Genomic DNA, 25,555 nt, shown 5'->3' with positions numbered 1-25,555 from the left:
TGGCTGCTGCATCTCTATTTGCCAGCTGCTCTTCTACCTAGAATTAAATGTGAAGTGCCCCGTGCTCTGCCCCAGGACTCCACTTCTTATCTTCCTGTCTGCCTCCCTCCAGAGTCTCATCTCTGCTTGTGGTTTCAGTTACCACCAACATGGTAGTAATTATTATATCAGCTAAGATGCTTCCAGCTGGAACTTAGCAGAAATCCTTGACTCAAAATGGCTAATGCAAACTTCTTCTCTAACTAGAAGTCCAGAGATAGGACGGACTCCAGGTGGTGCAATCAGCAGCTCGAAGGACTTTCTCTCCTTTGTCAATCCACCATCATCAGCATTAGTTTTATTCTGAGGCTAGTTCCCTTCACGGTTGCAAGATGGCTGCATCAGTTTTGGGTGTCATATCTAGACCTAGTGATATTCAGAGAAAGAAGAGACCACTTTTTAGGAGGTAGGACATCTGTCCTAAAGGTAGGCCTAGCACACTTCTCCCTCATTGAGTCACACAGCAGTTGCTAAACCTGATATTAGCTGATAAGGAAGATGGAATTACCAAGATTGGTACAGATGAAACTTCTGAGCTAAATAGCTTTTGGAACTTTAGTCACTCTCTTCTGCTGAAAAATTCTTCAGTGACTTCCCACTGCCCTTAGGTTAAAGTCTCAAATCCTTTATAATGACTTATGAAACTCCACATACTCTGGGCCCTGTGCTCTGTCCCACCTTTATCTGGTGCCACAGTCTTTGCTTCAACCTTGCTGGCTCATTCTAAATGTCCTAGAGGTCCCAGGTTAAATGTCACTTCTTTAGGGAAAAACTATATTTCATCCCCCAGGTAAGGGAAGGGAGCACAACGTCTTCTGTAGCATTATTCGCTCTCATAGCATCTGTACTCAAAACAACCAGAATTGCTGTTTAATATAAATAAGTGTTGACTGATTAAATGGCCTGGTATTCTGATATAGAATGATCAAGAGAATCGATGGTGTGGAGCTATAAAATGCCTTTCATTGTCAGTTAATTAGGGTTAAAACTAGTATTGCATGTGCTCAAATAACAGTTTTATTAGCTTGTTAGGTTACTATTTTTTAAATATAAATACTTAGAGAGTTTACCTTTGGAAGAACAACATAATAGTAAAGTATAACTAAATATATTGTTAGCTTACTGTTTTTAATATTTCTATATTAAAATCCGGATATATGTTGGTGTATTTGGGGTCAAATTTTATACTTATCAAGTATTGTACTTTAAATAGATAATGTATCACTTAGGAGGAGGGCAGTTATTCTACTGTGAGAGAGGAGAAAAGCTGAAGCAGAATCTAATAAAGAATTATTTTCACCCTTCTTTCTCTTCCTTTCTATGGAACCCTGCTCCTCAGACTAGAGAGTGATCTGTAATTACCCTGCTTGCCCCAACTTCAAAGAGAGGGAAGGAGAAGGGTGAGAAGTGGAGTCATAAGTGAAGCAAGTTGTTTGCTAGCGTGCGCAGCATGGATATGAGCTAGCTCAGTGCCGTTCTGGCAAGTTTTAGAGACTGACCGTGGCTCTGGCCGACGCCATTTTTAATGCTGATGATACGGGATTATTTTAGAAAACTGCATGCCTTCGTAAATTATGATTAATGATTGTATAATTTTTTTACTTTTCTGGAGACTCCCTCTCCTCGCCCTCCTTCCTAATAGTCTGTAAATTTACTCCGTGACCTCAGAATCCATAACGCAGTGCCCTAGGCAGTCATTACGAATCAATTAGAAATGTGAAATGAGACCAAACTTTTTTGAAGCTCATTTTCAAGATTATGGGAGACATATTTTAACCAAATTAAAACTCAGAGTACTTTATAAACAGACATTGTATTAAAATAACAGATATTTGGCAGTTTAGCTATAGAAAATGCCAGATTGATTGGCACACATTGTTGGGCATCCAGTGTTGCCATGTGCTTTGCAAAGTATCCGATAATTGTAAGATTTTGGACTTTCTTATGTGTTTAATAAAATATCTTATATATTTTCAAAGATAGTATAAACTTTGAGATGTACGTTATAGCAATTCAATAAGGCAATGTTAAAATAAGACGGGAATGTGTATTCCCCACTCCTGCTTGGAGGTCAAACATCAGCCTAAACACATGGCTGTTCCGGATGATGTTTGCTCTTGGTACAGGAGTGAGGCCAGGAGCCCTCCTGCCACATGTTGTTCTCACCCCTTGCATGTATTTGCTATCTTTGGTCATGTAATTTCTTAGTTCTTTCTTCTGTTACTTATTCATTACAGTATAATATATATAGTAAATTGAGCTTTGCTCCTTCCTTGTAGTAAAATATCCTTTATATGGACTGCTAAATAATTGAGGGTTTTAAAAAATTATAGTTAATTCTCATGTAGTCAGAATCTAAATAATGGAAAAGTTCAATTGCCAACTTTGGTCTAATTTCATGAATTAATGAGATAATAATTTTAAAGGGATGTGTATTAGGAAAAAGAGGTCAGATTGAGATATCCCCCCAATCTTGACTGTAGAAGCGTGCTGTGTTATTAATGTGCATGAAAGCATAAACCATTATTTGAGTTGTCTACCTTTTAAATTCATTTGAACATTTCTTAAGCAAGACATGTCACTTTTAGTGTGAACTATTTGCATTGGATAAAATTGAGTTATTTCCTGTTGTGTCTCTGCTGTTGAATACTTTCAACGTGGTGCTAATATGTTCCCTGAAGTAACTCATTTCCATCAGTTGTGAAGTACAGAATTGCTATTTGTAGTTTTCTTCAGATTTGAAGTTTACCATTGTACAGTCTACAAATTATGACAAACTCTTTCTGAAAAAAAATATTTGAGAAACGAAGCATTCTGGTTAAGTTAGCATGGGCTGGTATGGTTGATATGTAATAAATGAATGGCTAATTAATAATTTTTAATGTAAGCATTATATACCTTATTTTGTAGATGTTTAAGTTCCTAGAAGACAGTGATTGTGTCATTTTAACTGACTTGTTAGGAAATAATATTATGAGCAAATTATAGAATTACAGTAATCCTTGTTCTGCCATGCTGGCATTTATCCAGAGTTGACTATGTTTAACTGGAAATAGTGTAAAAGCTTCGGTTTTCTTCATCTTCCTTCTTAAAAGGGTTTTTAGGCTGTTTATTTGATAGTGTTATTAAAATAGTTATTCAGAACATTTAAAAAGTAAAGATCACATTTTGCAACAATCACAGTCGATTCTTGTGATTTGCTATAGTTATATTCTGTCATTGCCACAAACACTGAGTTAGCCAATGGTGACCCTTTGCCTCCAGGGGAAGTACAGGGTTGGGTTCCTGTGAGCCTCTAGTCACAACAGTTTTATAAACTAAAGTGCCGTTTCTGTTATATAGGTTTGTTTGCCAATATTCGTGTAAAACAAGCCAGTCTCAGCATCAAAAACCTGTTCTTCACAGTCTTTTTCCTGTATAACATTTGCCTGAAAATTTAACATTTTTTACGTAGTATTGCTGTTTGAAACATGTGAGCCAGCCGACACAAGCTGAGAAGGGTTTAGCATTTTCCTGACCCTAGGTAATGTGGTTATAAATGTCTTTTGCTTTGAGCCTCATGACAGCGCTGTCTGCTACACTTGTTAGCAGTTGTCATCACATGAATCCATGAGTTTGGTGGCTTTCCCATCCTCTGCGTGACTTCCTAGTGCACTATAGATGCTGCGTTAGCACTTTCCATAGTGGTCCCAGGTAGATTGGTGCATCTCCTCCTTCGTGTTCTGAAGCACCGTTCTGAAGCACCGTAACTGCCTGGAGGAAGCTCATCTGACGTTTTTCCCTAAGGCTCATCACATCCTTCCCATGCTCGGGAACAGCAGACAACACCTCAGCACTACACTTGGGGCCATTTTAAACAGTGAAATCACCCAGAAAAAGCACAAGAAATGAAAAATGTGGCAGTAAATAGATTGCAGAAAGAACGTTATTTTCAGTCTGAGCTGGAAGAAGAAGGCAGAGCAACACCCTGTTCCACCTTAGCTGGAAACCTGCGTGTGTATGCCAGTGACCACAAGAAGTCTACGAGCACTGATTTTGGCATTACAAATAATTTTAGCAAGTAGGTGGTGTCACAATTATGGAATCTACGAATAATGAGAATCAACTGTAGATATAATTGGTAAAGTTTTTCTGTGTCAGGGATTTTATGATGATTTTCATTTTCCTATCTTTTAATTCTTATTTCATTTTATGAAAGAATTTGTACTGAATTTCATAGCTACAAAGGAAATCTAAGAAAATTCCTCTTATTTTGTGTTCTACTAATGGGACACTTTTCCCCTGTAGTTTTTTATCTCTTTTTTCCAACCTAGGTAAACTTGGCTTTAAAAGAAAGATTAGGATTTTTTTTTTCAGAAAGCATTTATATATATGATTAAAAAATTAGATGTTCTTTAAAGAGATTGAGATTTTTATGGGAAAAAAATGTACATTGTTTTGGTGTGTGTTTTTTAAATTTTACCTTAAGAAAGCTGATTGATACCAAGGGCAAAAACCTTAAAGGAAAAGATCAATAAATTTGATTACATAAAAATTTAAAACTAAAAAAAACAAAGAAAGAAACTGGAACAATATTGGCATCATAGATAATAACCCAAAGGGTGTTATTCTTCAGGTGTATAGAGAATTTTAAAGAATCATTAAGAAAGAATCATTAAGAAAATGGCAAATAGTACAATAGGAAATAGAGAAAACAAATATGCACTTTTTTAAAGAAGAGCCACAAATGTAAAAAATTACTTGAAAAGATATTTGGCCTCAATACCAGTCTTAAGAAAAGCAAATTAAAACAGAGTACAATTTTTGCACTTTTGGTTTTGGCGAAAATTAAAACAAGACCAAAATACTGTAAAAGATTAGTTAGTTATACATTAGTTAAATATCTGTAATACAATCATGTGCCATGTGACGATGTTTTGGTTAATGATGGACCACATAAGCAATGGCGGTTTCATAAGATTAGTACCATATAGCCTAGTTGTATGGTAGGCTATACCATCTAGATTTGTGTCAGTATACTCTATGCTGTTTGCACAGCAATGAAATTGCCTAACAACACATTTCTCAGAGTGTATCCCTATCATTAAGTGACACATGACTGTAGTTATGATCTAAAAACCCTTTATTCAGAGGAGAGCTTCCACTGTCTTCCACCATGAGCAAAGAGGTCCTCCCTAGGAGAGTATCTGTCATCAGGGTGGTCTGACACTTTGGTGGACAACACAGACAATTTTAAAAGGAAAAGGGTATCCTTTGAGAAATGTGCAAACCGAAAAGAGGTTGCTGTGCTACTGAGTGGTGAGCTCAGGGAGGAGATAGGAAATTACAAAAATCAAGCGCACAAGTGCACAAACTCTGACCCTTTGGTTTGCAGCAGTGAGTTTGCTCCCAGGGGACATTTGGCGCTGACTGGAGATGTTTTGATTGTCATGCCTTGGGGGGAGACAATGGGCATCTAGTAGGTAGAGGCCAGGGATGCTGCTATACTATGTACAGGACAGCCCCGCAACAGAGTCCCACGATAGCCTTGGGGTTAAGAACCCTGGTGTAGGGGCAAGGCAGCTCCTTTGTTACAAAACTCAGGTGTTGATATATCCCTGTGGAAGATGATGACCTCGGGTTGTTACGAAAATATGTATTTGCTATATATGCCATTTAAGCATGTGTGGCTGTGTCTCATATATGTTAGATTTCCAATCACAGTGTATTAAGAAATTTGTAATTCTTAAACCACTTATTTGAAAGATTTATACATCTTATTCTTAAATAAGGATAAACTAGGCATTCCTGTATTTTATTGTTTTACTTACACGAGTCATGTAACTATAACTTAGTGGAAAATCCTTTTTCATGTGATTAATTTTTTAACATAAATATGCTACTCAAAATATGACACATACTTTAGCTTAAAGGCCCTTATTTAATTCAGCAAAGCAAAACAGCTAGTTCCCTAACCTTCAGATAATGTGAAAACCATAAATTTAGAGGTAGACTGGTGGATTATATTCCTTTGAGAGGTAACATATTTGTGGAATGGAGGATTTCTGATTGTTTGGTCTGGGTTTTCATAAATATCCAGGACATGACTCAGATTACTTAGTAAAAGCACAAAATAAGAGTCAAATTAAGAATACAAACAAAAAATACCTTTATATTTTGTAGTTGACAGTGATTGCCTTAAGGTAGCAGAGTTAGGGTAGGGAGAGTTGGGACTATTTGACTTAAAGTCATACGTGTATTTATTTTAATTAAAATGAGAATAAAATTTGAATAAACCACAGACCTTCATGTGATCTTTCATCTCTTTCCAGCTTCTTCTCCATCTAGCTCTTTCCCTGTTTTAAGTTCTTCATCTCCCACTTACCTTAATCTGCTCTGATCTGGTTTTGGCATCTGTTATTTAACCAAAATAGCTCTTGCTAAAGTCATCAGTGACCATCATTTTGCTAAATCTAGGGCACATTTTCCAATTCTTTTTTCTTTTTGTCTTCTCAGCAACACCCCGCACTTCTTGGAATCCTGTCGTCACTGACTTTTGTAAAGACAGCTCTCCTGGGTTTGCTCCTAGTTCTTTGGGTCGTGCCTCCTCTCCTCAGGATAAATAACCTTAATCTTAGTCATCTAATCATTAGATGTTGGGTTTCTCAAGACTTGTCCAAGGTCTCTTTCTACCATGTCCTCTCTTGGGCAGTCTAGTCTACAATGATGGTTTTAGTGTGTGCTTGTGTAGGTAACTCACACTTGTCTGTCTCAGTACATGCTCTCAGCTCCTCAGCTCCCTCTCCCTGTGCCTACTTGGTATCTCCCCTTGGATGTCTAAAAGATACCTAAAACTTCATCGGTCCAAAACCAGTGCCACACCACTCACTACATTTTGCAAACTTGGTCTTCATCCTGAATTCCTTCTCTCAATTGAAAACACCCCAGAACAACATGCTGTGTAAGCCAGAAACCTTGACACTCACCTCTCCCTCGTTCCTAGTCCACAATCAAGTCCATGTCATCTTTTCTCCTCTCATTCTGCATGCTGTAGCCAGGGATATCTTTAAAAACCCATTATTTTCCAAAGATGCTGTTGGCCTTGCTTTCCTTTTTTCTTTTTTTTTTCCTTTTTTTTGCTTCTTTTTCTCAACTCCCCTTCCCCCCTCCTCCCCTCCCTCTCCTCTCCCCCTTGCTTCCCCTTCCCTCTTTGCCTCCTCCTCCTACCCCCTCCCCCATCCTGCTCCCTCTGTCTTCCCGTCCCACCTTCTCTTTACCCCTACCCCTGTCTTCCTTCTTAACCTTTGGTGAAGTCAGATTTGCTCTTCTTGCTTGTAGATGGCTATAGCTCAAATTTGTGTACACGATATTTCATTTCCTTTCCTGGCTAATAGCAACTGAGGAGGATTTTTTGTGGTGGTTGTCAGGGATGGTTTGGGCTCTGACTATGGCTTATGAAAATGGTGGGGGTGAGGATTTGTGGTAGAGAGATAGGAATGAGGGAGCATGGCCGTTGATTTTTATGCACAGTGAGAGTAAACAGAGGCATGCAAGATAGTTGTGGCTACTCTACTGATTCTGCAGATTCAGATAAGAATATTAAGGATTGGTTTTGAGTGTGTTTGGCTGAGTACAGTTCTGCAAATATGGTGTTTATCACAGTTATTTTTAATACTTGACTGACGTTGACATTTAAATGCAGCCAGCCCTTCTTTCCTCACTCTGCCCTCCCACCCAGGATAAGTTGCCCTCTGTAGCTCCCTTGTGTGGCCCCTGCTCACAGGTCTGTGACCGTGAGCATCTTGAGGGCTCGACTGTGCCTGACACAAGCATCTTTGTCTCCAGTGTCTAGCCTAGTGCCCAGAGGTCTGCAGTAAGTGATTGTGACCAAATGAATGAATGTGAAAGAAAGATATAGGTAAAATAACCGGGGTTCAAAGCCTTGGCTAATGGACTAAATTAAAGCTAAACTTAGGGGCCGGCCCCGTGGCCAAGTGGTTAAGTTCACGCGCTCTGCTTTGGCAGCCCAGGGTTTTGCTGGTTCAGATCCTGGGTGCGGACATGGCACCACTCGTTAGGCCAGGCTGAGGCAGCATCCCACATGCCACAACTAGAAGGACCCACAACTAAAATATACAACTATGTACTAGAGGGATTTGGGGAGGAATAAAAGCAGAAAAAGAAAAAAAAAAGATCGGCAACAGTTGTTAGCTCAGGTGCCAATCTTTAAAAAAAAAACTAAGTATGACAAATTCTGTCATTACTCTGCCACTGACACAGTTTAGTGTTTGTTGTATTTTTTATCAATATAGACAGAATTTATATAGACTCTACATTCGTTGCCCATCAGAATTTCTCATATCCTTCCAGGATCATTAGTGAAGTTAAAAAAATACGGATATTTAGACTCCAGCCCGACAGTCTTTGGCAAGACATGTCATTTAAAAGGAATCTTAGATTCTATATGTATTTATCTTTATGGCTAAGTATTATTATTTCTCTTGAAAGTGGGCTGTTAAATATATAAAGTTTCATGAGGCATAAAATCAGCAAAAATATTACACTTGCTGCTTTTTACATGTTTTCTGCAAAGATTGTGCACTCCTTTTTTAATCGTGGGCTAAATTGCATTGCCGTTCTGGAGGTTGCTTGTTGGCTGTTGTTGGATGGTGCATCCACCCAAACTTGGATCATGGTTTTGCTAGTAATGAAGACTAATTAAATGTGGTAAAAGTGATGTAACTTTAAGATAGGATTTTAGGGACTGGCCCCGTGGCTGAGTGGTTAAGTTCATGTGCTCTGCTTTGGCGGCCCAGGGTTTCGCTGGTTTGGATCCCACGCGCGGACATGGCACTGCTTATCAAGCCATGCTGAGGCTGCATCCCACATAGCACAACCAGAGGAACCTACAGCTACAATATGCAACTGTGTACCGGGGGGCCTTGGGGAGAAGAAGTAAAATAAATAAAAAAATAAAGGTTGGCAACAGATGTTAACTCAGGCGCCAATCTTAAAAAAATACATATGTATAAAATAGGATTTTAAAACTCAAATATAATCATCTGTACCCTTAATAAAAAAATGAGTCTACTGACAATAAATGACTATTGCAGAGACTGTTGTGAAAGACATTTAAAAAAACAAGAATCTAGTAAAAGACTCCTTTTTTGACATTCAAAACCATTAAAATTTTTTTTTATTGTGGTAAAATACACATAAAATTTACCATCTTAATGGTTTTAAAATGTATACTTCACTGGTACCGCGTATATTCACACTGTTGTGCAACCATCACCACCATTCATCTCCATAACTCATTTCACCTTGTAAAACAAAAACTCTGTACCTATTAAACAGTAACTTCCCATTCTCTCCTCCTCCCCAATCCCTGGCAATAACCATGCTACTTTGTCTCTCTGATTTTTTCTCTAAGTACCTCATGTAAGTTGAATCATACAGTATATGTCTTTTTGTGACTGGCTGATTTCTCTTAGCATAATGTCCTAAAGGTTCATTCATGTTGTAGCATATTGCAGACTTTTCTTCCTTTTTAAAGCTATTGGTTAGCTATTGTTAATAATGCTGCTATAAACATGGGTGTACATATATCTCTTTGAGACCCTGCTTTCAATTCTTTTGGGTGTATATCCAGAAGTGGAATTGCTGGATCATATCATAATTGTATTTCTCATTTTTTGAGGAACTACCGTACTGTTTTCCACAGGGGCTGCACTATTTTACGTTATCACCAACAGTGCACAAGAGTTCCAATTTCTCCACATCCTCACCAACACTTGTTTTCTGGTGTTTTGTTTTGTTTATAGTAGCCATCCAAATGGGTGTCAGGTGGTATCTCACTGTAGTTTTGCTTTTTATTTCCCTAATAACTCCATTGAATTTTTAAGTGATAGTCTTTTAAATTAACTGGTCCATTTACAGATCTAACAGTCATATGCCCGGGATTAAATGCAATGTATACATTTTAAAGGCTTCCCTTTCCTTCTAGGCGTGGATTCAGGTCTTCAAACGTGAAGCTGAAAGATTAAATGAACACAAAGCACCTTACTTTGAGGTTTTCCAAGTAAGAGCTTTTTTCTGGGCAGATCAGTTTCTGGAGGCTCCGGCCATCATCACTGGGCACCTTGCTCTGAGCCCACATCTTCCTTCTTTGTGGTGCATTTCAGTTTTACTAAGGAGAGAAAGGGAAGCACCGCTTAAAGTATAGATGCAGTATTATGTTAATTCAAAAATTTCTTGAAAGTAGAGTTTTGCATTCCAGTTGAAGGAGTATAAAATACACAGATAGGTGGAGGACAAACAAGTGATTTGTCTTCACCATTCCTTAGTTGACCTCAGAAGATCTCTGTGGGGACTGTTTTACCCTCTCTCTTTAGGTGGATATTTCCAGGGAATGAGCAGTCCCATCTGTTTGTAAAAAGCTCAGTCTGGCTTAGCTTTAAAGGCAGTCAGATATGCAGACTTACACTTTTATTTGTGTATGAGTCAGTGTCTTTTTCTTTTATTTTAACATCTGTGTTGTAAATAGATTTCTAATTGGCAAATATACAATCTAGATGAAATGCTGTGGCACTAGTAATGTTAATTTTTAAGGCTTTTTGCAAGGAATACAGAATTACCAATAGCCCTTAGAGATTTATATGGCCCAGTTTCTTTCCTTCAGAGTTATGTGCAAAATTATGTGTGTACACCTATTTCTACTTAAATACCAAATGTTTTCATTAGATTAAATATAGAATACAGATATTAATTACATTGTGTGTTACTTTCTCCTTCTTTTAAAAACTTTTAAATTGAAGAATAACGTCTGTATAGGAAAGTGAACATTTCCACATTATCATGACGTATGGCTCAGTGAATGATCACTAGATAAATATACCCATATAATCACAATCCAGGTCAAGACGGACTCTTAACAGCATTGCAGAATGTGTCCCATCCAGAGTAGGGGATAATTCCCCATTCCCTCACTTCTCTGATCTTAGATCTTCTCTGATGTTCAGCTATTTTTTAAAGAAATTTTTTGGGGCTGGCCCAGTGGTGCAGCAGTTGAGTTCATGTGCTCCACTTCGGCAGTCCAGGGTTCGCCAGTTCGGATCCCGATGCGGACCTGCACACCGCTTACCAAGCCATGCTGTGGCAGACGTCCTACATATAAAGTAGAGGAAGATAAGCACGGATGCCAGCTCAGGGCTAATCTTCAGCTATTTTTGAACCTTGTTTTGGTATCATGTATTTTGTGAGTGGCTTTAGGGAGAATCATCTGCGTATACTGCATTTAGCTAGTTCATTCAATTTGACTGTTATGTAGTTTTTATTATGTTTCAGGATATGACTAAACCATAATATATTTATCCAGTCTACTAATAGTGGACATTGAGTTCCTTCCACTTTTGGGTTATTACAAATACTACTTCTTTGACGTTCTTGTACCTGTCTTCTGGTAACAGGGGCTTGCATTGCTGTTGAGTGTATATACCTAGGAACAGAGTGTTCAACTTTAATATGTAATTTCAAACTGTTTTCCAAAGCAGTGTACCAATTTACACTTTGATTAGCAGTGTATAAGAATTCCCTTTGCTGACATCTTGCTTTGACTTGGTATTGTCTTTAAATTTTTACTGTCCTAATTATATCTCTTTATAAACAAATTCTTAATTTTAATGTGTTCCTATTTAGCAATTTAGTGTTCGTATGTATCCTGTGTAAGAAATGTTTCCCTATTTCGAGATCATGAAAATAGTCTGCAATTATCTTCTCTTCTAGAAGCTTATATGTTTATATTTATAATCTACAGGGAGTGCATTTTGTTGTGTGTGGTAAGAGTTGACTGATTTTTTTCCCCATGTGGATGTCTAATTGACCCAGCATATTTATGGGAAGAGTTATCTTAAATCTGTTGCTCTGAAGTGCCATCTTTGTCACATAAATCGTGTCCGTATATGCATGGATCTGTTTCTGGATTCTCTATTCCTTTTCCATGAATTTATATGAGTATTTTTGTCCCTATTTGACACTGTCTTAATTACATTAGCATTACAGTAAATCTTAATATATGTTATAAAATCTTCCAATTATATCTTCTTTGTTATTGTGTTGTTACTTATTTGTTGTTTATATCTTACTTGTTACTGGCTATTCTTGACCGTTTACTTTTCCATATAAATTTCAGAATCAGTTTGTTAATTTCCACACGAAAAATTCCTCTAGAATATTGAATGGAGTTGCACTGAATTTGTAAGTCATTTTGGGGAAGAATTAACATTTTTTACAACATTAATCTTTTAATCTGTGAATATAATGTATCTCTAGGTCATTTTTACTTTTTCTCAATATTTTATAGCTTTCTGGAGAGAGATCTTGCATATCTTTTGTTAGATTTATTCCTAGGTCTGACTTTTTTGGGTGACATTGTAAATAATATCTTAAAATTTTTTTCATTTGCTCATTTTTTTTACTAGTATATAGAAATAAGTAATTTTTTCTGTAGATCTTATATCCACCAATATTATTGAAGTCACTTATTAATTTTAATTATTCGTCTGTAGGTTTTTTTGGAATTTTCTGTAGATAGAAACATGTTGTCGCTGAATAATGACAGTTCTAATTTTTCTTTTCCAGTCTGTATATATCTTATTTCTTTTTCTTGCCTTATTGCACTGATGAGGTCCTCCAATACAGTGTTGAACAGAAGCGGTGAGTATGGGTATCTTAACTCATTCTCATTTGCAGAGAGAAAGCTTTCAACATTTCATTATGATTTTTCTGCTGTTGGTTTTATGTGGATACCCTTTTTCAGATTGCGTTTCCCCTGTGTTTCTCTTTTGCTTTGAGTTTTTGTTATGAATGGATGAAGAATTTTATCCAGTGTTTTTCTGTATTTATTGAGCTGATTGTATGATTGTTTTCCTTTATTCCATTAATAGGTGTGTTGCTAGGATTGTAACAAACTTGATCACACTATGTTGTTCTTATGTATCGCTGGATTTGATTTGCTGGTATTTTGTTTAGGATTTTTGCATTCATGATCATGAATGAGATAGGCATATAACTTTATTTTCTCCCAATGTCCTTTGTCAGGTTTTGGTATCTAGGTTATATTGATCTCATATAACAAAGTGCAACATATTTCCTCTTTTTCTGTTCTCAGAAAGAGTTTCTGTAAGATTGCTGTTTTTTCTTCTTGAAATGTTTGGTAGAATCAAAGGTGAAGCAATCTGGTTCTGGACTTTTTCTTTGTGGGAAAATTTTTAAGTATCGATCCAACTTCTTCAGTGGTTATAGGCTTATTCAGGTTTTCTGTTTCTTCTTGTGTCTGTTTTGGTAGTTGTCTGGTACTTTCGCCGGGGGTTTATCAATTTTGTTTGCCTTTTCAAAGAATCAACTTTTTTTTTTTTTTTTTGCAGGGTAAGATTCACCCTGAGCTAACAACTGTTGCCAATCTTTCTTGTTTTTTTTCCCCTCCCCAAGCCCCAGTGCATGCTTGTATATCCTAGTTGTAAGTTGTTCTAGTTCTTGTATGTGAGCTGCTGCCACAGACAGATGTGTGGCCTGGTTCCAAGACCGGGAAGCAAACCCTGGCTGCTGAAGCAGCAAGCACAGAATTTAACCGCTAGGCCATCAGGGCTGGCTCCAACTTTTCTGTTTACTGAATCTCTCTTTTGTATGTTTGTTTTCTAGTTCATTGATTTCTGTTCATTATAATATGTGTATATATACATATACGTGTATGAAATTTCCTTCTATTTTTTTTGGTTTAATTTTTTATCTTGTAATTTCTTGGTATGGAGGCTTAGGTCATTGCTTTTCATCTTCTCCCCACTTTTCTTGTATGTGTAGTTAAGGTTAGAAGTTTTCTTTTAAGTACATCTCAGAACTTTTGATAAGTCGTATTTCCATTTTCATTCCTTTCATTATTTGTGATTTTTTTCATCAATCCATATGCTATTTTAGCTTCCAAACTTAGGAATGTTTTTGGTAATTTGTTACTGATTTCTTTTTCAGTTCTAATGTGGGCAGACAGCTGAATGTATGATTTCAATCCTCTAAAATTTATTGAGGCTTGCTATACCCAGTATGTGGTCAATTTCATAAACATTCAATGTGCATTTGAAAAGAATGTGCATTCTGTGGTTATTGGCTGCAGAGGTTAGGTCAAGTTTGTTAAATGTTTTTGTAATTCTTCTATATACTTAGTAATTTTTCTCTTTGTTTTATCAGCTATTGAGAAAGGTATGTTACAATCTCCTACTGTAACTGTGGATTTGTCTATTTTTCCTTGCAGTTTTGTCAGTTTTTGCTTCATATGTTTTGAGATTATGTACATAAAATTGAGTATTTCCTAATAAGTTGCATCTTTTTGATTACAAAATGATCTTCTTTTTCCTTAGTGATAGTTTACATTATTGTCCTCTTGCCAGCTTTCTTTTTTTTTTTAAATGACCTATGCCAGCATTTTTCTTTGAGGAAGATTGGCCCTGCGCTAACATCTGTTGCCAGTCTTCCTTTTGGTTTAACTCCCCACAGCCCCAGTACATAGTTGTATATCCTAATTGTAGGTCATTCTAGTTCTGTGTGGGATTCTGCCACACATGGCTTGATGAGCAATGTGTAGGTCTGTGCCCAGGATCTGAACCAGTGAAGCCTGGGCCGCCGAAGCAGAGTGTGCAAACCTCATCACTTGGCCATCGGCCTGGCCCCCCAGCTTTCTTTTTGATAACAATTTGGCATGATTCTTTTACTTATCCTTTTCTTTACAAACTTACTGTGTCCTTATATGTAAGATGTGTCTTCTGCAAAAAGCATGTAGCTGGGTTTTTGTTTTTATGGTTGTTATTTTTAATCCAGTCTCAAAATTGATGTCTTTTATTGAAGCTACCCTGTTTAGATTTAATGTAATTACTGATGTATTTGAGTTTAAATCCGTTATCAAAATATGTGGGTTTTATTCATCTTGCTCCTTTTTCTTTTGCCTTTGTTGGTGGTGTGAAGGTGTTGATAAACCATTTTTTGTATTATTCTCTTTTCTGCATCTCATAGCTTGGTACCTATGCATCCTTTTGTTGATTACTCTAGAGGTAGTAACTTGTGTCCTTGATGTATTAAGGTCTCACATAAATTCTTTTATTCTTCCCAGATAATGCAAGGAACTTAAACACTTTTAACCCCATTTATCCCATTCTTTAGGCAATTGTTGCCTCCTGCCTAAGTTCTGTATGTATTGTACACCTGGGAGACGTTGTTGTTTTATACAATTAATATTTATTTAGATTTTCGCACAAGTACGCTTTTCATTGCTCTTCCTTTTTGCAGTTCTGAGTTTTCGTCTGGGATTCTTTTCCTTCTGCCTGAGGAACATCTTTGGTTTCTGTACTGTGAGACTGCTGGTGATGGAGTCTTGGTTTATATAAACCATATCTTATTTACCTTTCATTTTTGCAGGCATAGAAATTTTGATTTGCAGTTATTTTCTTTGAGCACTTTGAAGATATTACTTCATCATCTTCTGACTGCTGTTGTTTTGGTTGAGAAGTCATCTTGCAGTTGTATTATTGCTCCTTTGAAGGTAATATGACTTTTCCTCTGGTTATAGAATTGTTTTCTTTTTTATCTTTGGTTTTCAGCGGTTTTTCTGTGATGTGCTTAGTTGTAGTTGTCTTTGTATTCATCTGGTTTTGCTTTCTGGTAATGATTCTTGAATCTGGTTTGATGTGTTTTGTCAGTTACGGAAAATTTTCAGCCACTGTCTCTTTGAAAGTGGATTCTGCTCCATTCTTTCTTTTCTTATTCTTGGGATTGCGGTGAAATATAAGTTAAACTTTATTATCATATCCATGTATCTCTTATGCTCTTGTTTCTCCATGCTTTCTTCTGGATTCTTTCTTTTGAAAAATAATCCTCTGGTTTACTAATTCTCTTTTCACCTGTATCTAATCTGATGTTAAACTCATCCATTGGGTGCTTTAGTTATTGTGGTTTTTCAATTCTATCCTTTCCATTTAGCTTCTTTATATTGTTTCTTGTTCTCTGCTGAAATTATCAATCTTTTAATTTCTTGAGCATAGCAAGCATAGTTTTAAAGTCCATGTCAGATAACTGCATCATCTAGAATGTCTCCTGTACATTTCTTTCTATTTTTTGTTTTGTTTTTCTTAATTTTTGGTGATACTGCCTTGCCTCTTTGTGTATTTGGTTATTTTTACTTGTGTCCCGTATACTGTATATGAAAAATTATAGGATTTTTTAAAAATTAAGATTCAGGGTGATGTTATCCAGAAAGGATTTATGTTTGTTTTTGACAGACAGCCAGGAGTACTGGTAATCCTAGATCACATTAATCCCATCAGCAGTTAAGATGATTTGAAATTTGAGAATAATGGTAGTTTATTCATTTTGTATTAATTGGATACTTTCATTTATTGCTGGGTAATTCTTTTACATGTAAGGACTGAATTCTTTGCAGTTCTCTCTTACTCTTATGGTGTAGCCTTGTCGTTTGTCAACTTACAGTTTGGAGGGATATAATATCCCCCACCTCCCATAGTTGGCACTCAATTCTACTGTTTTTTTATCCTCTTAGCCTTGTGTCTGTTGAAAGCTTTGCTCATGTTCTTAGCTGCCTCTTACAGAATTGTCAGGTGCCTGTATAGAAGTATGACTCCAAATCAAGGCTTACTCTTGGTTTTCTATTTTTCTCTATTTAACTCTGTAAGTTTCAGTACCTTGTTAGTTCTTTGCTACTTTCAAACAGATATATTTGTTTTTGGTACAGCTTTTCAAGTTCTCATTGGCAAATACTTTGCCATTCTCCTATTACCAGAACTTGACATTCTGTGTAGTAATTTTTATTCCAGGTTTTTAACAATTAATGAACATGTATACGTAACTAGTCATGCACAGCTCAATTTTATTCAAAGCACAGTAATTACAGTGTATATTTTTGTAAAACATAAGTATAAATTAATAAGAAAAGTTCGTGTGTCTCAATTTTTATGGATTTCTTATTCATAACTTCCAAATATGGTTAACTAAAATATGGCTGTAACTCAACAGTTTTTATAATTTTAAGGTAAATACTATTTCCTTGATTTATTGCAAACACCTGTCCAGAGACTGATAAAGATCAGAGATAAGTTAGGCTGTGAAATGAGAAAAATGAAAAACAACATAATGAATACATTTTATGAATCTAAATCTATTCATGTTAAAGGACGTATTTCTGACTATATGTCCATTTTACTTTCTTGTGATTAAAATATTTTTTATTTTTGGTGATACTGCCTTGATGATGGTAAAACCAGTGTCTTAGTCTTTTTGGGCTGCTGTATCAAAATACGACCGACTGGGTGGCTTATAAACAACAGAAATTTATTTCTCACAGTTCTGGAGGTGGGAAGTCCAATCAGGGTGTCAGTATGGTTGGGTGAGGGCTCTCCAACAAGTTACAGGCTATTGACTTCTTGTTCTGTCTTACCTGGGGGAAGGGGCGGGGGATATCTCTGGGGCCTCTTTTGTAAGAGCTCTAATCCCATTCATGAAGGCTCTGCCCTCATGACCTAATCACCTCCTAAAGGCCCCGCCTTCTAATACCGTTACCTTGAGAATTAGGTTTTCAACATATGAATTTTGGGGGAACACAAATGGACACCATGACCAAGTGGGCTTTATACCAGGAATGCAAAGGTGGTTTAACATAAGAAAATTCATCAATGTTATACATCACGTTAGTAGAATGAAGGAAAAAAAATATATGATCATATGGGACCGGCCCTACAGCTGAGTGGTTAAGTTTGTGCGCTCTGCTTCAGTGGCCCAAGGTTTCACTGGTTCGGATCCTGGTCATGGACGTGGCACTGCTCATCAGGCCATGCTGAGGTGGCGTCCCACATGGCACAACCAGAGGCACTCACAACTAGAATATACAACTATATACTGGGGGACCTTGGGGAGAAGAAAAAGAAGGAAAAAAAGAAGATTGGCAATAGAGGTTAGCTCAGGTGCCATTTAAAAAAAATGTCATATCAATTGGTGCAGAAAGGCATTTGACAAAATCTAGCACCTTTTAAAGTTAAAAACTCTCAGAAAATTAGGGCTGGAAGGGAACTTCCTCAGCATGATAAATGACATTTTTTAAAAATCCAAGCTAATATTATACTCAATGGTCAAACACTGAAAGTTTTCCCCCTAAGATCAGGAACAAGACAAAGATGCTCGCTTTCGTTACTGCTGTTTAATTTTGTACTGGAGGTTCTAGCCAGAGCATGTGACAAGATAAAGAAATAAAAGACATCCAAATTGGAAAGGAAGAAATAAAACTATATTTGCAGATGACATGATGCTATTTTAGAAAATCCAAAAGAATCCACAATAAAGTTGTTAGAACTAGTAAGTTCAGCAAAGTTGCAGGGTATAGGGCCAACACACAAAAATCAGTGGTATTTCTATATACCAACAATGAACTATCAGAAAAGGAAATTAAGAAAGCAATTCTATTCACATTAGCATCTAAAAGAGCAAAATACCTGGGAATAAATTTAAGCAAGGAGGTGAAAGACTTGTACACTGAAAATTAAAAAATAGGGCTGAAAGAAATTAAGGCCAAAGTAAATGGAAAGACATCTTGTGTTCGTGGATGGGAAGATGGTATTGTCAAGATGTCAGTACTACCCAAAGCAGTATAAAGATTCAATGCAGCCCCCATGAAAATTCCAATGGCCTCCTTTTTTTTCTTAATAAATGAAAAAGCTGATCTTGAAATTCATATGGAATTTCAAAGGGGCCTGGATAGCCAAAACAGCCTGGAAAAAGAACAAAGTTGGAGGACTCCCACTTCCTTATTTCAAAACTTTCTGCAAAGCTGTAGTAATCAAAACAGTTTGGGACTGGCATAAGTATAGACATATGGACTAATGGCATAGAATTTAGAGTTCAGGAATAAACATAACATCTATGCCTGATTTTTGACAAGTCTGTTCAACTGGGAAAGAATAGTCTCTTCAAAAATTGGTGCTGGGATAACTAGATATCCACATGTAAAAGAATGAAGTTCTTTTACCATATACAAAATTTAACTCAAAATGGATCAATGACCTAAATTTAAGAGCTGAAACCATAGAACTCTTAGACGAAAACATAGGGGTTAATCTTCATGACCTTTAGGAAGATTCTTAGGTATGACACCAAAAGCAGGAGCAATAAAAGAAAAAATAGATACATTATACTTTATCAAAGCTAAAAACTTTTGTGCATCAGAGAATGTTATCAAGAAAGTGAAAAGACAGCCTACAAAGTGGGAGAAAATATTTGGAAAATTTATATCTGATAAGGGATTAATATCTAGAGCATATAAAGAACTCCTACAACTCAACAACAAAAAGACAACCCAATTTAAAAATGAGCAAAGGGCTCAAATAGACATTTCTCCAAAGAAGATATACAAACAGCCAATAAACACATAAAGATGCTCAACATCATTAGTCACTGGGGAATCCATGAATGAAACACTGCTTCACACCTACTAAGATGGCTATAAAAAAACCCAAACAAACAGAAAATAGCAAATGTTGGCTAAGAGGTGGAGAAATTGGAACTTACATACATTGCTGGTAAAAAGCAAAATGGTGCAGCCACTGTGGATGACAGTTTGGTGATTCTTTAAAAGGCTAAGCATAGAATTACTGTATGGTCCAGCAGTTCCACTTCTTGGTATATACCCAAAGGAATTGAAAGCAGAGATTTACACAGATACTTATATGCCAGTGTTTGTTGAAGTTGTTGTTCACAATATCCAAAAAGTAGGAACCACCCAAGTTTCTATCAACAGATGAATAATCCTACTGAACTATCCACTTAAAAATGGTTAGAAGGGCAAATTTTATGTTAAATATACTTCACCACATTTTTAAAAAGTTAATATTATAAACCAAAACCCGTGAACTGTACACATTGAGTGGATGAAATGTATGGTATGTGAATTATATGTCAATAAAGCTTTTATAAAAATTAAACAGTAACAGCCTACAATTCTACAGTTTCTGGTTGGGCATGAAAGATGCTTGGAAGTCACCACTCTGTCCTAATAACAAGTAAAAAGCAACTGAAAAATCAACAAATCTGCTGAGGTCCATCAGAGAAGTGAGGCCATAGAGCAAACTGCTGCCACCAAAATTGGAGAAACAAAAGGCAGACAGAATCATAGTTTACTGGAGCAAAAACCCACCAGCAGTAACCTCTGCAGGGACCAGTACTGGGTAAGAAAATCTGAATGTGACTGACAGTTTGCTAGAGGCTCAGGGTGGACAAGTCTGAGTTAAAACTCCAGGAGACCAAGTCATAGGGTCCCACACTCACTGTCGTGAGGTTTACTTCCTGGAGCTCTACCAGGTCCTCCTAGTGAATATTGGGGGAAAAATCCCCTCATGCTTCCATAGCGGGAGGAGGAAAAGAACGATTTTTTCAAACACACCAGAGTGTTCTGTTCTTAATAAGCTCAGTCCTCAAGAGAGGCTGTTTTGCCAGAGCCTAACTTGCTGGGGTTTCATCAAAGCCTAGCTGACCTGGGGAAGGGAAATAGTCAACTCCAGCCCACTCTAGCCATCCTGTCCCACCTAATGGGGGAAATAAAAACTGAGAAGCATGTGTGAAGTTCATGATGCAGGGGCACAGGCTCGCCAAAACACTGAGACCTAATCGTAGGACTCTAGGAAGTGTCCTCTCCCCACACCTTACCACTGCATTGCTAAAAGCCCACTTAGTGTAGATACTCAAAGGCAAAAAACACAGTTTGAAGAAACTGAACAAGCATCCGAACCTGTGTCAATAGAGCGGGGATGTTGGAATTATCAGGAATTTTTAAAAAATGGATTAAGAGGCTGGCCCCATGGCATAGTAGTAAGTTCATTATGTTCCGCTTTGGTGGCCCAGGTTCACAGCTTTAGATCCTGGGTGTAGACTTATACCACTCTGCAGCCATGCTGTGGCAGCAACCCACATATGAAGTGGAGAAAGACTGACACAGATGTTAGCTCAGGGCTAATCTTCCTCAGCAAAAACAAACAAATAAACAAAACCTGATTAATATGCTGAGAGCGTTCAAGAGCAAAAAGACAACATGCAAGATTAGATGAGTAGGGTGCGAGTGGTTAAGTTTGTGCGCTCTGCTTTGGTGGTCCAGGGTTTCACTGGTTTGGATCCTGGGTGCGGACATGGCACCACTCATCAAGCCATGCTGAGGTGGCATCCCACATACCACAACTAGAAGGACCCACAACTAAAAATATACAATTATGTACCAGGGGGCTTTGGGGGAAAAAAAGGAAAAAGAAAACCTTAAAAAAAAAATTAAATGAATAATGCAAGCAGAGAAATGGAAACTCTAAGAAAGATCAAAAAGAAATGCTAGGGAGCAAACACGCCACAATGGAAATGAAGAAGGCCTTTGGCTCATCAGTGGACTGCATACAGCTGAGGAAAGAATCTCTGAGCTTGAGGATATGACAGGAGAAACTTTCAAAACTTTTAAAAACTCAACATTAAAATGAACATTCTGATTAAAAAATGAGCAAAAGACTTCAACTGTCAGCTCACTAAAGATGATACATACTACTAAGTGAAAGAAGCCAATTTGAAAAGGCTACATAGGTCCTATGTGATTCCAACTGTGTGAGATTCTGGAAAGGCAAAACAATGGAGACAGTAAAAAGATAGTGGTAGCTAGGGATTAGGAGGAGAGAGAGATGAATAGGGCAGCACAGAGGATTTTCAGGATAGTAAAATTATTTGTATGATAATTTAATTGTATATACTTGTCTTTATACATATATGAATATCTATAGAATGTACAACACCAAGAATGAACCCTGAGGTAAACTATGGACTCTGGGTAGTAATGGTGTATCAGTGTAGGTTCATTGATTATAACAAATGTGCCCTCTGTTTTGGGATGTTTATAATGGGGGAGGTCGTAGGTGTGTGGGGGATGTGGGACTCTTTGTATTTTCTGCTGAGTTTTGCTGTGAACCTAAAACTGTTCTAAAAAATAAAGTTTGTTAGTACTTTTTAAAAAGTTATTTCCAGATAAAGAAGTCAGTATTTTAAAAAATTATAAACAGAGGAAAATACAAGTGAATATTTTTCTGACCTGTGTGTGGAAGGGCTTCTAATCGTAAAAGCTGTCATCAAGAAATACATAGCTAGATTTCAGTATAATTTCGCTTAATATTTGCTAAAACAAACAGAAAAGTACTTGTATGAATAACCTTAATATATAAAGAAATTAGTTTGTAAATGGAAAAATGGTATGAATAGACTATCAATAAAAATTTAAAGTTGCTAATAGACTTCAGGAAAATTTCAACCTAACCTAAGTAACAAGGAAATGCACATTATATAATGAGGTTAATTTTTAAATTTTATGTATATTTGATGTAATTACTTCAAAATATTTATTTATATTTGTGTTAGGTAACATAATACAACAAAGACCTGAACCCACACCAGAAGTAAAATTAGAACACCTTCGATGTTGTGCACTCTCCCAGTGGTGTTCCTCCTTGATACAGTCTCTCCTCTCTGCCCACCAACTATTCTCTGATCCTCCTATCATGTTTGTCATTTCCTTGCAATAAAAAGTTTTTCCACATATGTATGTATCACCAAGTAATGCATTAATTTTTCTTATTTTTAAGTTTTTCCTGACTTATTTTCTCTTTTATTCTTCCTGTTTGTAGCATTTGTGTGATATAAAACAAGATAGTTATATAGATGGAAGAGGTTGCATTAAATCTGGGTTTGTAGTGATAGAGAATATCAGTATCACCTGGGGCCTTGCCACAGTTACTTGAACTACTGACACCCATTAGGATTGCTAGTATCAAAAACCAGAAAGTTACAAGTGTTGATGAGAATGTGGAGAAATTGGAACCCTTGTGCACTATTGATGAGAATGTAAAATAGTGCAGCCACTGTGGAAAACAGTATGGTGGTTCTTTAAAAAATTTAAAATTCAACTACCATACGATCCAGCAATTCCACTTCTGGGGCTATACCCAAAAAAATTGAAAGCAGGGTCTCAAAGAGATATTTGTATTCCCATTCATAGCAGCATTTTTGACAATAGCTAAAACATGGGAGTAACCCAAGTGTCCATCCACAGATGAATGGATAAGCAAAACGTGGTGTATACATGCAGTGGAATACTATTCAGCCTTAGAAAGGAAGAAACTTCTGTGATATGCTGCAATGTGCATATTGAGGACATTATAATAAGTGAAATATGTCAGTCACAAAAGGACAAATATTATATTATTCCACTTCTATGAGATACTTAAAGTAGTCATGATCATAAAGACAAAGTATAATGGTGATTACTAGGGGCTGGGGAAATGGGGAGTTAGTAAATAATGTGTATAGAGTTTCAGTTTTACAAGGTGAAATGAATTATGGGGATGGATGGTGGTGATGGTTGCACAACAATGTGAATGTATTTAATTCCACTGAACTGTACACTTAAAAATGGTTAAGATGGCAATTTTATGTGTATTTTACCACAATACAAGAAATTGAAAAAAAGTTTACTGGGAAATTTTGGTTTTATATTTTTATCTTTTAAACTATAGCCCTTTTGAGAATCTCTGCCCGAAGGAGCTACTCTTCCTGAAGGGAGCCTCAAATTCCTCAGATGTATTGGAAGCAAAAAAAGATTGAGGATTATATTAAATATCTCTACAAGTCTTCTGATCTTTCTTTTTGATGTCTTAATCTTTGGTATAACATAAAGGATGGCTCACTTTGGAACTTTATTGTTTATATAACATAACTGGAATGGTTGAATTTCATAATTCCATGTCAGGTTTATCACGGTCATAACTATGCTAGGCACCTGGAAAGATGAAAAATAAACAAGACATGTCCTTTCTTAACGTGAATTAATGGATTCTTTTGAGGAATTTATAATTTGTACAAGGCAATAAATTTATGAGTAATGTGTAAACTAATTACAGTTAGAATACCCAAGAGAACTGAGTTTGATTCTAGTGGAAAGGGTTGGTCAAGAACAAGTGCATTGGAGTAAGTCATAGAAAGAACAAGGAAAATTTTAATAATTAGTAAGGGGGCAGCAGAGAGAACTGTTTAAGTGAAGGGATAGAGGTGTGAAGTTTTGGGGCATATTTAGGAATTTTGAGTATTTCAATTTAGTAGTCATATAATATACATTCAGGAAAGAATGGACTGAAAAGTTTGGTTTGGCCACATCAATGCAGACCTTAAATGATAAGCTGTCTATACACAGGACCTATGAAACTCATTTTCTAAGATTTTCTTTCTATTGATGAACATCCAAATTGCTATCCTTGTTTTATATCAAGCCACATTATTAGTCATATTTACTAGATGATGGAAAGATTTTTGTCTGTTTTGCTTATTGCTATATTCCCAGAGCATAGACGCGCCTGATGTATAACAGGCATATCTGAAATATGTTCAGTGAATGAGTAATTTTAGATTTCATAGGAAAGGAGAATTTCAGTGCTTGTACTTTAGAGAGCTCTTGTCCTAATAGGTCAGGTTATTTTGAATACTTTTATAACGTGCCTCAAGCTTTGTTGTATTTACCTTACCTGGGTTTGCATTCTTTGCAGTGTCTCCTTAGGATCCTGTAGCTGTGAGCATCTTCCTTACGGTGTACCTTCTTTACAGGGCATATCTACCTGTGTGATTTGGTTCAGGTAGATCTCAAAAATCTTTAGTTTTAACTTTACATCTGTTTTCCTGAAATGTAGCATTCGTTAATTCTTTAATCTTGATTTTAACCATTTCTAGGAATTAAGTGACGTCACTTTTAGAGTTTCTGCTACTAGTCCCCGCTATATTTGTCTGGTTGTTATGTAAATAGTTATGTTTACTGTTTACTTAGGTATTATTTTTAAATGTTAGCTTTGCTGTTATCTATTTTCTGTAGTTCTGGATAAATTATTCTTAATTTTACATACATGTGTTTTGAAAAATTATTTTCTAAGTTGAATTATATGCTGTGTGCCTGTGTGTTCTTTCGTGTTAGCTCTAGGGATTCTCATATGCCTCCTCGATTCACCGTCCTTATTACCTTAATACAGTGCTGCTTCCCAGCACATGCAGGAATTTACAGTGATACTCCTACTGCCCCCCCCCGCTTCGTGCTGCTGTTGTCATCTGTTTTACTTCTACATATGTTATAAACCTAATGATACCTAACAATTATTTTTATCTTTGCTTTAAACAGCCAATTATCTTACAAAGAAATTTTCTCTTATATTTTCCCACATATTTACCATTTTGGAGTATTACCTATGCTGCAAGTAGTGTCTCCCTTGACTGGCTTCTCACAGCAGAGAGTTTGGACCATTTATGTCATGTATGACTTTACAGTTAGTACATCTATGTATATGTCAAATTTCCTCTGCCAGTTTTAGGTTATTTTCTGGCAGAGACTACAGTTTATACATTTTTAAATACTTCATTGTGTCTAGTAGAGTGCCTTACA

General features: G+C 36.6%; 1 protein-coding gene across 49 annotated transcripts in view; it reads left to right on the top strand.

Annotated features, from left to right (window-relative positions):
* ZMYND11 (zinc finger MYND-type containing 11) overlaps positions 1-25,555 on the top strand; it is a 116,238-nt gene that overhangs the window by 12,080 nt on the left and 78,603 nt on the right. For 2 of the 49 annotated variants that reach the window (XM_070601512.1, XM_070601526.1), the window contains exon 1: positions 15,483-15,601. The exons of 46 other annotated variants lie outside the window; for them this stretch is intronic. The gene's annotated coding sequence lies outside the window, so the exon portion shown is untranslated. Of the gene's footprint in view, positions 1-15,479; positions 15,602-25,555 lie in introns of those variants that run through there. One more of the 49 variants, XM_070601490.1, reaches the window with a different exon arrangement.

Source organism: Equus przewalskii, chromosome 30 (assembly GCF_037783145.1).
Source record: "Equus przewalskii isolate Varuska chromosome 30, EquPr2, whole genome shotgun sequence".
Taxonomy (NCBI): Eukaryota; Metazoa; Chordata; class Mammalia; order Perissodactyla; family Equidae; genus Equus; species Equus przewalskii.
This window is presented reverse-complemented; position numbering and strand designations above follow the sequence as displayed.